The sequence below is a fragment of the Somniosus microcephalus genome, chromosome 7, assembly GCF_052327205.1.
Source record: "Somniosus microcephalus isolate GS21.2 chromosome 7, FLI_Smic_1.0, whole genome shotgun sequence".
Taxonomy (NCBI): Eukaryota; Metazoa; Chordata; class Chondrichthyes; order Squaliformes; family Somniosidae; genus Somniosus; species Somniosus microcephalus.
Window position 1 is genome coordinate 147,684,445 of NC_140993.1, and position 14,599 is coordinate 147,699,043.

Below are 14,599 nucleotides of genomic sequence, written 5' to 3' on the forward strand. Positions count from 1 at the left end.
AGCAGTGTCCCAAGGCCAGACAGCAGTGCCCCAAGGCCAGAAATGCTACTTCTGTGGCCAGGCAAAACACCCCAGAGCGCGCTGCCCGGCGAAAAACGCGATCTGCTTGGGCTGCGGGAAGAAGGGACACTACGCTAGCGTCTGCAGGGCCAAAGCCACCCCGAACCCCAGCAGCGCCGCGTGTGGGCCATGCGGGCCGCCATCTTGGACCTCCCCGGCCATGTGCGAATCACCGGTACAGCAGCCATTTTGGACGCCTCCAGCCACATGGGGATCATGGACGCCGCCATCTTGGATGACAGCCGGGACGCAGCAGGCCCCCGACACCGCCTCATCTGATACCCGCAGCGACACACCGACCCCTACACTGGCATCCGTTACACTGGACCAAGCGAGACCGCACCAACTGGCCAGTTCCACAATGGACATTAAGGTAAATGGTCACGATACAATCTGCCTTTTTGACTCTGGGAGCACGGAGAGCTTCATCCACCCCGACACGGTGCGGCGTTGCTCTCTCCCAGTCCTGCCTGCGCAACAGCGGATTTCTATGGCCTCCGAGTCCCAGTCGGCGGACATCGGCGGCTACTGCGTGGTGACACTCGTAGTAGACGGGACCGTGTACGATCATTTTAAACTTCTGGTCCTGCCTGACCTCTGCGCTGCCGTCCTGCTGGGGTTAGATTTTCAGTGCCACCTTAAAAGTGTTACGATGGCGTACGGTGGACCCCTACCCCCACTCACAGTCCGCAGCCAGCAGCTTCCAAACTGCCCACCGTGCACCAGGTGCAACCTCTCCACACTCAGAGTCACCCCCCCCCAACTGTTTGCTAACCTCACCCCCGACTGTAAGCCCATCGCCACAAAGAGCAGGCGATACAGGGCCGGGGACAGGGTTTTCATTAAAACCGAAGTGGAGCGGCTCCTGAAAGAAGGGATTATTGAGGGCAGCACCAGCCCCTGGCGAGCTCAGGTTGTGGTCGTTAAGACCGGCGAGAAGCAGCGCCTGGTCATCGACTACAGCCAGACAATAAATCGCTACACCCTGCTGGACGCCTACCCACTCCCCCGTATAGCTGATATGGTCAACCAGATCGCGCAGTACCGCGTCTTCTCGACCATTGACCTGAAATCAGCGTACCACCAGCTCCCCATCCGCCCTGAGGACCGCCAGTACACTGCCTTTGAGGCAAACGGCCGCCTCTATCACTTCCTTAGGGTTCCCTTTGGCGTCACCAATGGGGTCTCCGTCTTCCAAAGGGAGATGGACCGGATGGTAGATCAAAATGCGTTGCAGGCCACTTTCCCATATCTGGACAATGTGACCATCTGCGGCCGTGACTTGCAGGACCATGACGCAAACCTCGAAAAATTCCTCCGCACCGCCCAACTCCTAAACCTGACATATAACAAGGAGAAGTGCATATTCCGCACAAACCGCCTCGCCATCCTTGGCTGTGTTGTGGAACACGGAGTCATCGGCCCCGACCCCGACCGGATGCGTCCCCTTATGGAACTTCCACTGCCCCACTGCCTCAAGGCCCTGAAGAGGTGCCTAGGGTTTTTCTCCTATTACGCCCAGTGGGTCCCCTACTATGCGGACAAGGCCCGTCCGCTGATCAAGTCCACCTCTTTTCCCTTGACGGCAGAGGCCCGCTTAGCCTTCCACCGTATCAAGGAGGACATTGCCAAAGCCACCATGCACGCAGTGGACGAATCCATCCCCTTCCAGGTGGAAAGCGACGCGTCTGACTTTGCCCTGGCCGCTACCCTCAATCAGGCGGGGAGACCCGTGGCCTTCTTTTCACGAACCCTCCAAGGCCCGGAGACCAGACACTCCGCTGTTGAGAAGGAGGCCCAGGCGATTGTGGAGGCTGTGCGTCATTGGAGGCACTACCTGGCCGGAAAACGATTTACCCTGCTCACTGACCAGCGTTCAGTTGCTTTTATGTTTAACAACAAGCAGAGGGGCAAAATCAAAAATGACAAGATCTTGAGGTGGAGAATCGAACTTTCCACCTACAACTACGAGATCTTGTACCGGCCCGGGAAGCTAAATGAACCCCCGGATGCGCTATCGCGTGGCACCTGCGCCAGCGCGCAGATTGATAGACTGCGGGCCCTCCACAATGACCTCTGCCACCCGGGGGTCACCAGGTTCTTCCACTTCATCAAGGCCCGCAACCTGCCTTACTCTATTGAGGAGGTCAGGACCATGACCAGGAACTGCCAAGTCTGCGCTGAGTGCAAACCGCACTTTTATAGACCAGACAGGGCCCACCTGATAAAAGCCACTCGCCCCTTCGAGCGCCTGAGCGTCGATTTTAAAGGGCCTCTCCCCTCCTCCGACCGCAATGTGTACTTCCTCAATATTATTGATGAGTACTCCCGTTTCCCGTTCGCCTTCCCCTGCCCGGACATGACCAGTGCCACGGTCATTAAATGTCTGAACAACCTCTTCACCCTGTTCGGCTTCCCCAGCTATATCCATAGCGACCGGGGCTCATCGTTTATGAGCGACGAACTCCGTCAGTACCTGCTAACTAGGGGTATTGCCACAAGCAGGACCACCAGTTACAACCCCCGGGGGAACGGACAGGTGGAAAGAGAAAATGCGACAGTTTGGAAGGCCGTCCTGCTAGCCTTAAAGTCTAGGGGCCTTCCAACCTCCCGCTGGCAGGATGTGCTCCCCGATGCGCTCCACTCTATTCGGTCACTGCTCTGCACTGCCACTAACGCCACCCCTCATGAGAAAATGTTTGTCTTCCCAAGGAAGTCCACATCGGGGACATCGCTACCGCCATGGCTGACGTCCCCAGGGCCGGTCCTACTGAGAAGACACGTGAGGACCCATAAAACGGACCCCCTGGTCGAGAGGGTCGACCTCCTCCACGCCAACCCCCAGTATGCTTACATCGCATACCCGGACGGGCGGGAGGACACAGTCTCCATAAGAGACCTTGCACCCTCGGGGGCCGCAGTAACCCACTACCCACTACCACCCCCCCCCACGATCCGATATCCAGCCCCAGCAGACGGCAGGCCTGGGCCCCGCGACCCGCTCGACATCTACGAGGACGACACGCCTGTGCCACAGCCTACGCTGGACTCGACGCCGGAAACTTCACTACCCCTGCCGTCGCCACGCAGATCACAGCGGCAGACAAGACCTCCGGAGAGACTCCAATACACTAACTTTTAATACACTTCACCCCGCCGGACTCAATTTTAAACAAGGGGTGAATGTGGTAAACCACTGTTTGTATTCCTGTTTGTCCTGTTTGTATTCCACTGTGTACATGCCTGGACATGCCTCGGCTGACTCCTCCCACAGGTCCTAGTATAAAGGTGACTGCTCCCCAGCCCTTAGTATCATGGACCGGTCGACCACGCGAGGCAGGCCTCCATTCTGTTGTTAATAAAAGCCTTTGGTTACTCTTCTAACTCTCAGTCTTTTATGAGTAATTGATAGCGCATCAGTCACGCACTTTCTCAAAAAAATCTACTCTCGACTCGCCCATCCTCATTAACTACCACCTCATCTTCAACCTCCCCCTCCCCCACAACTGTCTCAGACTGTTCGTAACCTTGGGATCCGTTGAACCCTGAGTTGAGTTTCCCATGGCACAGTGGTAGCATTCTCGCCTCTGAATCAGAAGGTTGTGGGTTCGGGTCCCACTCCAGAGACTTGAGCACAGAAATCTAGGCTGACACTCCAGTGCAGTACTGAGGGAGTGCTACACTGTCGGCGGTGCCCTCTTTCAGATGAGACATTAAACTGAGGCCCGGTCTGCTGTCTCAGGTGGATGTAAAAGATCCCATGGCACTATTTCGAAGAATGGTAGGGGAGTTATCCCCGGTGTCCTGGCCAATATTTATCCCTCAATCAACATAACAAAAAACAGATTATCTGGTCATTATCACATTGCTGTTTGTAAGAGCTTGCTGTGCGCATATTGATTGTTGCATTTACCACATTACAACAGTGACTACACTTCAGAAGTACTTCATTGGCTGTAAAGTGCTTTGGGAGCTCCTGAGGTTGTGAAAGGCGCTACATAAATGCAAATTTTTTTTCTTTCCTTATCACAAAGACACCTTACTTTCACCTCTGCAATATTACCCACCTCAGCCATCCGCAGCTAAAGCCCAATTCATGCCTTCATCACCTCCAAACTCAACAACTCCACTGCTTTTCTTGCTGTCCTCCCATACTCTGCCCTCCCTAAAGTCCAAGTGGTTCAAAACTCTGCTGCACATATTCAAATACCTACATTACCTCCCCCTTAAATTTTAAATTCTCAACTTTGTCTTGAAATCTCTCCATTGCATCGCCCTATTTCTGCAATCTCCTCCAGCCCTTTATTACTCCCAGAGCGCTCAATTTCTCTGATTCCAGTCTTTGTGCATTACTGCTGACCCTTTGCTCCATTAGTGGTGGCAGAGCCTTTATCTGCCTGTCCCTACTCTCTGGCATTCCCTCCCTAAACCTCTGGGACTCATCACCTCTCTCCTCCTTCAAAAACATTTTTAAAATCCATCTCTTTCAGCAAGCTTTTGGTCACCCTCCTATTCTCTCCCTTTCTGGCTCGGCATCTGTCCTCCTTATGCCTACTTGTGTAGTGCTTTGGGACATTTTTTTAACTTTAAATGTGCTATATAAATGTAAGCAGCCATTGTTGTTGTTTTTGCTGTTGCTATTGTTGTTTAGCATGACCCTTTGAATATTGAATTCATTTTATGTAATTGTTATTGTAGCCAAAAAACTATTTCTGAACTTTCGGATTGTAAAATATTAAGAGTGCCCAACTTCAAATGACCTCTTAGTTTGCAGTACACATTCAATTGTAATTTCTTTTCCTACATTACAACAGTGATTGCACTTCAAAAAGTACTTCATTGGCTGTAAAGTGCTTTGGGATGTTTGGTAGTCATGAAAGGCTCGATATAAGTGAAATCTTTCTTTTTCCTTTTCTTTAAATTGTTAGTACAAATAACACTACAACATCCAAAGAGTTAAATGGACAGTACATTTAGTCTGGAAAGATGAGTAATGAATTGTACTCTTGTCAACTCCTCATAGGATCAGAAAATGCTGGAAACACTCAACAGGTCAGGCAGCATCTGTGGAGAGAGAAACAGAGTTAACGTTTCAGGTCGATGACCCTTCGTCAGAACTCATCGACCTGAAACGTTAACTCTGTTTCTCTGACCTGCTGAGTATTTCCAGCATTTTCTGTTTTTATTTCAGATTCCCAGCATCCGCAGTATTTTGCTTTAGTCCTCATACGATCATTTTTTAAAATTTGTTTATGGGATGTGGGCGTCGCTGGCAAGGCCAGCATTTATTGCCCATCCGTAATTGCCCTTGAGAAGGTGGTGGTGAGCCGCCTTCTTGAACCGCTGCAGTCAGTGTGGTGAAGGTACTCCCACAGTGCTGTTAGGTAAGGAGTTCCAGGATTTTGACCCAGCAATAATGAAGGATCGGCAATATACTTCTAAGGAAAGGCTTTGGGGAGTCAGGAGGTGAGACACTCACCGCAGAATACCTAGCCTTTGACCTGCTCTTGTTGCCACAGTATTTATGTGGCTGGTCCAGTTAAGTTTCTGGTCAATGGTGACCCTCAGGATGTTGATGGTGAGGGATTCAGCAATGGTAATGCCGTTGAATGTCAAGGGGCGGTGGTTAGACTCTCGCTTGTTGGAGATAGTCATTGCCTGACACAACTGTGGCGCGAATGTTACCTGCCACTTATCAGCCCAAGCCTGATCGTCGTCCAGGTCTTGTTGCATGCGTGCATGGACTGCTTCATTATCTGAGGAGTTGAGAGGTTGCTATAAGTTCTCCTTAAAATGTCTTTGATGGTTTTGGGGAAATTATTGGCCGTAATAAACGAAGCAAAGGCGTTCACCGCTGACCCCGAAGTAAGCTTCACACAATGTTCTCGCAATCTCTGTGGCGAGAAGTTCGGCTTTTCCGACGTGTAATTGAAATCAATGCAAGTTAATGGGGATTCCCAGCGATGACGTCAACAGGCTGTCTAATCAGCCAATCAAAATGTAGAATTCTCACAGGCAGCGAAATAGGAAGTGGGTAAGCTCCTTTGATTCTAACTTTTTTTTAAATGTTAGAGAGAGCAAAACAAAGACTGGGGCTCTCACATGGGGAAAAGGCAAACCTGAAATAAAGAAGAACAAACTTTAAAAAAAATTAAACTATTTTTAAAGTTTCTTAAAAATGTTAATTTTTATTAAAATTGATAAATTTGATACTCCACAAAATTAAAATTAGTTTTTCAAACCTTTGTTTAGCAGTCAATATGCTGTTAAAACCCCAGTTACACCTCATCCAAAGGGTCTAACTTTTAGTGGGGTATTTAACAGCGGTATTACCACAGAAGAGCCAAAGTTTTCGTCAGTTTCCTTGATTTGACAGATTACAATGCTTGCCGGCTCTGGAGGTGGGGTGGTGGGGTGGGGGGAGGTGCACAACGCAGCCTGTGGAGGAGCAGTGAATGGCAGACCGCAACATCAGGATTTTCGTGTTAGCCTGCACATGTGCTAAATCCTGAAGTTGAGGTCAGCTTCATTGGCGAAACTGGCAGCATTCGCCGTCATCAGGACCGGAAATTCTAGACCAATTAATATCCCGTTGTACACTGGCTGTGCATCGTTCTAATATTGATTACTGTATATAGTGTAGTGCACCATATACTGTGATAAGTGATAGCACATCTTTGATAGCAGCATCAGGCTACTGTAGAAAAAGCTTTGTTATTTATTTTGTTCTTAATTGCACACAATGGAGATGGAAATTAAGAGGTTAATTTACATTCTGATAAAGCAATGAGTTTGAAAACAAGACAAAAACAAATCTGTGATCTGGAACTTTCAATGCACCCACTCAGAGTGGATTAATGAGGAGTACACGTCTGTGAAATTATGTGCCCTCTCAGTCAGTAAAATGGTCCTAGTGGTGCATGACCTTGAAATGAGGTGAAGCAAACTTCACCTGATCCACAATTATGAGAACCTAATGAGGAAGGGAGAAACCAGGGAATTGTGAAATGTCCTCAAAAATGAATGCAACAGTACATTCACAACTACATGCGTTAAAGACGAACAAATAAGATATTAGGTTAAGCGATATTATACGCCTGGAAATATGATGATAAAATTAAAAATCTTCTAAAAGGATATTGAACTGCATGCAAAACCATACAGGTAAATGAAAACCTATTCACTAAAGGAATTTGATATTTTCTTTGTTCCCAGTGTTAATAACATTTATCTGTGTGTAATTTTCTGTCAGATGAAATGTTTTTGAGAGATGATTTCCAGCCTTAGCTGCCTTACATGACAGTATTACTGAGGATTCATCAAGGGACCATCTGTCGTAGCTATGAAAGAGAGAGGGATTGGGTTAGTGTGGATAGAAGGTAAACTGCCTTTCACAGACATTCAGCAAATATTGTATTAACTATGGCCCATTTGTACATCCCTGTCGACAATCATTATTTCCATTTTTTATATTTTATTTTAAACTATCACAGCATTAAAGGCTTTGAATCTATTCCACATTTCCATATTATTATAGATGTTCTCCCTGTTGGTAGAACTTTGGGTAAGATCTGATAATCCTACATAAATGAATATTTTCCTCATCTCCCTGTGCTTTAACAAAGAATTCTACCTTCTCTGCACTCAATTATAGCATTGCTATCAGTTCAAATTACAGAAGAGAAATATAGTGTTTAATATATGTACAGTCTACTCTGTGCTGCTAATAACCTGTCATTTTTTAAAATTTGGATGTCATATCGTATTTCATCGCAGCAATACCAGACAGCATCACACAGACGAAAAGTTTTGGCAAATTGTGAAGAATATTCCAGATCAAACCATCAGAAGGTTAATGCAGAGCTTTTCATTTTTTCTGACCTCTTGATCCGGAATCTGACACCTGCAAAATGAACAGCTCTCGAGCTTAAATTGTTTAACTGTAGCCTGATCAGTTTTATTATCTTGCTAATCCAGATATCAGCCATTTCATCAGAATGGAAGATATGCATATCATGAATTATTTTGACACTGAGACCTTTTAATTTTCACCAGCAATATTTCATCCCACCAATCAGGACCCAAGTCAGTGAGGCTGCTCTGTTTCTGGGGTGTCAGAGGACAGTGCACTTCTGACAGAGGCAAATCATCAGGGAGCTGTAATGAGCTATCACAGCAATTATTATTCTTTCCCATATTCATGCATTTAATTATAACTTTAGCAAGCAGAAATTTGACAATGGACACAGCTATACATGGGTAGTATTAAACTGATTTAATATCAAAGTCAACACTAACAACCCAGAAAGATATATATGCAGTGCTTTGAATATCCATATATAATTTTGGATTTTTTTCACTGAAAGACACTAGGCCTGATTTCATGTATGTAATTAGTGTCTACTTCTGTCAGTAAATGCACTATCAAGAGTGAAACTGGCCCATGCAGATCATGGAGCTTCGAGGTTCAGCCCTAATCTGTGCTGAGTTAGCTGATCTCAGCCAGGGCGGCTGTAGGGACCACTACAACTGGCCTTGGTGTTCATTGCTAGGAGAGGGAAAAGATCAGAAGGGGTTTGCAGTTCTAGCCTTCTAGAAAGTACATTGGGTGGTCTTTGGGGGGCAGTACAGTCAGGGTACAGTAGCATAGTGGTTATGTTACTGGACTAGTAATCCACTAGGCCTGGACTAATGACCCAGAGACGTGAGTTTAAATCCCACCACGGCTGCTGAGAAATTTAAATTAAGTTAATTAAATAAATCTGGAATTAAACTACCGGACTGTTATAAAAACTAATGCCCTTCCTTTAGGGAAGGCAATCTGCTGTCGTCACCCGGTCCAGACCCACAATGTGGTTGACTCTTAAATGCCCTCAGTTGTATCAAACTGCTACAACAAAGTATGATAAGAATAAAACTGGACGGACCACCCAACATTGACCTAGGCATTATATTTGAACATGACAAATGCACTCCCATTCCAGTCGACTCTGCAAAGTCCTCCTCACGGACATTTGGGAGAGCTGTCCCACAAATTAGTCGAGCAACAGCCTGACATAGTTATACTCACAGAATCATACTTTTCGGCCAACGTCCCAGACTCCACCATCACCATCTCTGGCTCACCACCACCGCCTTCTAAAGAGCAATTAGGGATGGGCAATAAATGCTGGCCTTGCCAGTGACGCCCACATCTCGTGAATGAATTAAAAAAGTAGAGTCAGACTCAGCTGTAAGGCCCCCGATAGTCAAAGGGGGAGAAATTCACTATCGCCCCATGTGGGGCGCTAATTTTTAAAAGTTTGAAAATTTAGCACCAGGCGCTAACGATTTCAAACTTTTGAAATATTCGCTGTTTGCGCGCCAAGAAGGAAGTGGAGCACAATCGGCAGCAGGCAGGGCAGAGATTTCAGCAGCGCTGCACACTGGGCCATGCAGCATTGCCACGTTCAAAGAGTCCTTCCCTCCCTTAAAGGGAAGGGCCATCGCTGCAGGGTCTGCAAAATAAAAAGTAGCTACCTGGACCACCAAGGCAGCTGTGATCAAGCCCCATTTCACATCCTTAGATATAGAAGTTGTCCCAGAGGTTAGGGCGGTGGGGGGGTTACCAATGTAACACCTTTGTTTAAATATGCAGAAGTGGATAAACCAGATAACTATAGACTAGTCGGCCTAACATCGATAATGGATAAGATTCTAGAGGACTAAATACAGGATAAAATCAATATGCACTAAGAAGGAAATGGATTAACTTAGCATGGATTTGTAAAAGGTAAGTTGTGTCTGACAAATTTTTTATAGATCTTTGAGGAAAACACAGAAGGGGAGAAATTCGGTACAGCCCCGTTTGGGGTGCTAAAACTTTAAAAGTTGAGAAATTAGCAGCAGGTGCTAATCATTCTCGCCTCCTGTGAAATTCAGTTTTAGCGCTCCAAGAGGGAAGTGGAGCGCTAAATCAAGCGCTAACCACTTCTCTTAAGGCGCGAAAGTCCGAGAGTGGGGTGGTAGTGGCAGAGCGCGAAACAATTTCGAGCGCATTGTAAATGGCACTCTTTCATCACAGAGGCTGCTTCCCTCGCTTAAGGGGAAGGGCCAATGATGCTGCACAAGCTAGTTGTCGTCAGTTCTGTTTTGCAAGGCGACCTGGGTGACTGCCAAACACTCTCACAAAGTGGATGGCTTGGACATCTTGCACCAATGAAAAATTAAAAACTTTGCACAGGCACCAGACTGGTGCAAATAATAAAGTTTGTGCAAGCTAAAAGGCATTCCCTTTAATTACTGCTCCAGAAGCAGCCAGCCGAGATCACAACGCCTCCTCCTGCTGGTGTTGTCGGCGCGAGGCAATAAAGCAGGGAGCGTGAGTGAAATTTCCATCCAGGGCAATAACGGGGTGCTGTGCACTTTATGACATCATGATCTGCGAGGTGCTAGAAGCCCAGGCGCTAAGAGTTAACCGGCACTGAAGTTCGTGGGAGTCGCTGCATTCGCCGTGCCTGGGCGCTAACCCCTTAGTGCCCCGTTAGCGCCCCCGCCAGGTGCTAACAGGAGGCGCTAACATACCGAATATCTAGCCCTCTAGAGTGTATTGTTAAGGGAAATGTTGTTGATGTTGTGTATATGCATTTTTAAAAGGGGTTTAATAAAATTAGTCAAATAGTATTGAAGGGAACTTGGAGCGGCGCATCTCGGACAGCAACTTTTGGATTTCTGCATTTAACCACGCATCTGCCCTCGCCTGAAGTTGCTGTAGCATTTGCGCATAAATAACAGCAAGCGCCATTAGTCTCACCGTTATTTCAACGGCAAATTATGGCCCAATATCATTGGCAAAAGAACAAAGGGAGGGGATATGATCAATTTTTATGGAGAGGGCTTTACGACATGCAGTGCTTCACCAGGACTAGTGGGGGAAGCAGAATTCATAATACCTCTTAATGTTTTTAAAAAGTAAAATTTATAAGGGTGTGAGGAAAGGGCAGAAGAATGATACTAGGCAGACAGTTTTCAAAGCGTTGCCACAAGTGTGATGAGTCAAGTTGCTTCTTTCTGTGCTGAAAAGCCCAGGAGACGCAACACCTGCCCTTTTACCTTCTCCCTTCCCACTGTCCAGGGCCCTAAACACTCCTTCCAGGTGAAACAGTGATTTACATAAGAACATAAGAAATAGGAGCAGGAACAGGCCACTTGGCCCCTCGAGCCTGCTCCGCCATTCAATAAGATCATGGCTGATCTTGGGCTCAAAGCCACTTCCCCGCCTGCTCACCATAATCCTTCACTCCCTCATCTTGCAAAAATTTGTCTATCTCCATCTTAAATATATTTAATGACCCAGCCTCCTCCTCATCTCAGTTCTAAAAGGGCGACCCTTTACTCTAAAACTGTGCCCGCGAGTTCTAGATTTCCCCACGAGGGGAAACATCCTCTCTGCATCTACCTTGTCGAGCCCCCTCAGTATCTTATATGTTTCAATAAGATCACCTCTCATTCTTCCAAATTCCAATGAGTATAGGCCCAACCTGCTCAACCTTTCTTCATAAGTCAACCCCCTCATCTCAGGAATCAACTGTGTGAAACATCTCTGAACTGCCTCCAATCCTTCCTTAAATAAGGAGACCAAAACTCTGTACAGTTGTAGCAGGACTTCCCTGCTTTTATACTCGAACCCCTTTGAAATAAAGGCCAACATTCCATTTGCCTTTTTGATTACTTGCTGTACCTGCATGCTAATTTTTTGTGTTTCATGCACAAGGACCCCCAGGTCCCTCTGAACTGTAGCATTTTGTAATCTCTCTCCATTTAAATAATAATTTGCTTTTTTATTTTTCCTTCCAAAGTGGATAACCTCGCACTTTCCCACATTATACTCCATCTGCCAAATGTTTGCCCACTCACTTAGCCTGTCTATATCCCTTTGCAGGTTCTTTGAGTCCTCTGCACAACTTGCTTTCCCACCTATCTTTGTATCATCTGCAAACTTGGCTACATTACACTCGGTCCCCTCATCCAAGTCATTAATGTAGATTGTAAATAGTTGAGGCCCCAGTACCGATCCCTGTGGCACCCCATTAGTTACCGTTTGCCAAATGATCCATTTATCCCGACTCTCTGCTTTCTGTTAGTTAGTCAATTCTCTATCCATGCTAATATATTACCCCCAATTCTGTGAGCTCTTATCTTATGCAGTAACCTTTTATGTGGCACCTTATCGAATGCCTTCTGGAAATCCAAATACACCACATCCACTGGTTCACCTTTGTTCACCCTGCTCGTTACCTCCTCAAAGAACGCCAGCAAGTTTGTTAAACATGATTTCCCTTTCATAAAACCATGCTGACTCTGTTTGACTGCATTATGATTTTCCAAATGCCTTGCTACTGCTTCCATAATGAAGGACTCCAGCATTTTCCCAATGACAGATGTTAGGCTAACTGGTCTATAGTTTCCTGCTTTCTGTCTCCCTCCTTTCTTAAATAGTGGTGTTACATTTGCGGTTTTCCAATCCACTGGGGTCTCTCCAGAGTCCAGGGAATTTTGGTATATTGCATCCACTATCTCTGCAGCCACTTCTTTTAAGACATGCAGGCCATCTGGTCCAGGGGCCTTGTCATCTTTTAGTCCCATTAGTTTACCATGTATTATTTTCTTAGTGATAGTGATTACTTGTACTTCTTGCAATTTATTATACTGTATTCGCTGCTCACGATGCGGTCTCCTCTACATTGGGGAGACCAAATGCAGATTGGGTGACCGCGTTGCGGAACACCTCCGTTCAGTCCGTAAGCGTGACCCTGAGCTTCTGGTCGCCTGTCACTTTAATTCTCCGCTCCACTCCCACTCTGATGTCTCCATCCTCGGCCTCTTACACTGTTCCAACGAAGCTCAACATAAGCTCAAGGAACAGCATCTCATCTTTCAATTAGGCACTTTACAGCCTTCTGGACTCAACATCAAGTTCAACAATTTCAGATCATAACCTCGGTCCCTATGTTTTTTTTTCTTTTGTTTTCTCTCACATGGCAGCTGTTGATGATTCTGCCATTGCCATTTACACCTCATCTAGACTCATCTTTTGTTTCTTAACTTGTCCCATTACCATCTCCTTTTGCCTTGCACCATCATCCCTTTTATCTTTTAGGGCAGAATTTTGCCGGTGCTCAGAATGCGGGTTTGGAGGCAGTTCCACTGTCAAAATCAAAATGATTGACAGCGGATTGGGAACCCGCTGCGAACCCGCCTCCACGTAAGTTTCCAGAGTGTCGGGTCTGCGATTTCAGAACAGACCGGACACCAAGCGGCGAGGAGGCATTTAAGATACTTAACTGCTTGTTTACTACTATTTTGCCAGCCTTTTTCTATTTTACCATATTTTTAACGGGGACATGCAGAGATCACATCAGGTAAGTAGGTTGGGTTCTCTATGTCTCCCCATTGCTGTGAATAGGTGACAGCTGCAAAAGTGGCATGAAAGCTTCCATTTCACAGCTGTTCACTTTCCAATGTAATTAGCTTGAGCCTTCATGACTTGGAAGACACTTTTGAGCTGTATGCAGTTTGGAAGTGTTTGGAGTAAATTCTCTATCCACTGTCACCTCCTTGGAGCAAGCTCTCTCCCCATTGAGAGATCGCTTCTGTCATCTCAACTGCAGCTGCCATCTCTTCCAGCAACATCGGTGCCCTTGAAAAAATCTCACCTTGGTCCTTAGAATTCCAACACAATCAGCCCCAACACCAACATCACCGGGCACACCAACATCACCAACATCCACACCAACCTTCTCCGCAATCAACTGGTGCTGCATTGGACACAGGGCATCATCACCCATGCACATTGCTGCCCAGGATGCCAGCGATGGCCTCACCATGTCCAGATTTGCTTCACCTAACACTGTACACCCTGGCTGCCACATGATGCACCAGGTTGGCACCACCCCACACCTGCATCATAAAGCATCCCTACAATGCCCAAGCCATTCCTTTCACACTCATCAACATTGGGGGGGAGGGGGAGTTATGCCTCACCATTCACTGCAACTCACTAAGCCACTTCCAAAGGTGCATCCAAATCTGTCCAAGAACACAAAGGGGGAGAAATTCGGTTGTTAGCGCCAACGATTAATGCCTAAAGAGGCCGAGAAGTGGGGCGCTAGCCAATTTCCGGGTGGGCGCAAGGCGCCTAGCACCTCGCCCCATATTGAGCATGCATTTAGCACCCGCTAAATCTTAGCGCCCGCTCATGGGCGCAGGCTGATTATGACGTCATTTGAGTGTGCAACGCCTTTTGGGCACCCCGGACTGGAAATTCAGTGGCGCCCCCCTCTGTAGCACCTGGCGCTAATAGTGACAGCTTACCTGGACCTTACCAAGTCACTCTCGGGCTGGAGGAGCGTTATTTAAAGGGGACTGGTGTGGTTTAAAAGCGGCAGCCATTTTTGGAGCACAACTTCCTCGAGAGCTACAAAGAATTGCTGAGCTGCACACTGAGAGCCATTTGACCACTGAGCCAGCGCAGGCAGACGATCTTCAGCCTTCTGACCAT